This window comes from Anomaloglossus baeobatrachus, chromosome 2 (genome assembly GCF_048569485.1).
Source record: "Anomaloglossus baeobatrachus isolate aAnoBae1 chromosome 2, aAnoBae1.hap1, whole genome shotgun sequence".
In the NCBI taxonomy this organism is placed as follows: Eukaryota; Metazoa; Chordata; class Amphibia; order Anura; family Aromobatidae; genus Anomaloglossus; species Anomaloglossus baeobatrachus.
This window is the reverse complement of record NC_134354.1, coordinates 697152317-697154019: the sequence shown is the minus strand read 5'-3', so window position 1 is coordinate 697154019 and position 1703 is coordinate 697152317.

The window sequence follows — 1703 nt, the reverse complement described above, 5'->3', positions numbered from 1 at the left end:
GGTTTATGTCTATATGCCAACTCCCATAGACCTTACTGTGGATTTTAGTGTTCTGCTAAATGAAGACAATTCACGGACTTCTTACAGGTATATATCTCTTCAGGGTGGAGGGAAGAATTCCACGTGCAGGTGTGGCAATAAGCTATTTATATCAATTAGAAATTTTCCCATACTGGACTAATCAAGTAAATAATTATATGTTTTGGTACATTTCCGTAACACTAGGTTATAGCAGATGAAAGCACCTGCATAAAACAGCCAATAAATGGATAATATTTTTCCTGGAAATGATGAAGCCACCCTTACTCCTAATACCATACTGATACCAGTCATAGGGAATCTGCCCACCTAAACTTTTTTTTCAAATATTTTTAAACCCGATTTTTAAAAATCTGACTATGGAGAGATAAGCACTATTTCAATTGCAATGTATTTCAATGCATTTTCAAAAATGTGCTTTGCACTAACATCCGATGCTGTCACAAGAAGACTTTTGCAGGCATCGCCAACTGTCATGGTGGCATCAGGATCTGTGGAAAATACAGATTCTGGCACTCTGCCTGATAACTTCTCTAAAGTCTGTGATAAGTGCAGGGAGACAAGGTCGTTGACCCACAGACTTAGGAAAGCTAGCAAGAGTTATTCTCTGCTTATTAGTCTCTTGATAACATGCTGTGATGAGGCCAGTCATGTTCATTCCCCTTCTATATATGCTAGCTGGGCTATTTGCCAACTATAGTTTACCTATTCTGGTCTGGTGAGGTGCTGTGATCCAGACTTACTGGTGGTTGTTGTGCATTATTGCTGTGAGCAGTTGTGGTGTTAACCTTTGTTGTCATTTTGTTCCCTCCTTCCTGTCCTTGCTTTTCTCCTTTGTCTCTTACTGTTTGTTCCTGTGAGTTTGCAGTGTGTCTGAGTTTTAGTTTTCCCCTGTCTGTCTTAATCTGTGTTATAATTACATTCCTGCGCCTTCCTTCCTGGTGGGGGTGTGGAGTGTAACAGATTAGATCTGGTCCGGAAAATAGCTAGGCATGAGACTCAGGTGCAGGGCCGGCTCCAGGTTTTTGTGGGCCCCGGGCGGAAGAGTCCCAGTGGGCCCCATCCACACACAGACACCGATACGAACATGTACATATACATATTTAAAGACAAACTCACAAAAATACATATAAACAGACAAATCTATACAGTCATATACACTTACAGACAGACACACACACACACACACAAGTCTGCTGCATACAGACAGACACACACACACACAAGTCTGCTACATACAGACACACACACACAAGTCTGCTGCATACAGACAGACACACACACACACACACACAAGTCTGCTACATACAGACACACACACAACTCTGCTACATACAGACAAACACACACACACAACTCTGCTACATACAGACAAACACACACACACAACTCTGCTACATACAGACAAACACACACACACACACAACTCTGCTACATACAGACACACACAACTCTGCTACATACAGACAAACGCATACAACTCTGCTACATTCAGACAAATGCACACAACTCTGCTACATTCAGACAAATGCACACAACTCTGCTACATTCAGACAAACGCACACAACTCTGCTACATTCAGACAAACGCACACAACTCTGCTACATTCAGACAAACGCACACAACTCTGCTACATTCAGACAAACGCACACAACTCTGCTACA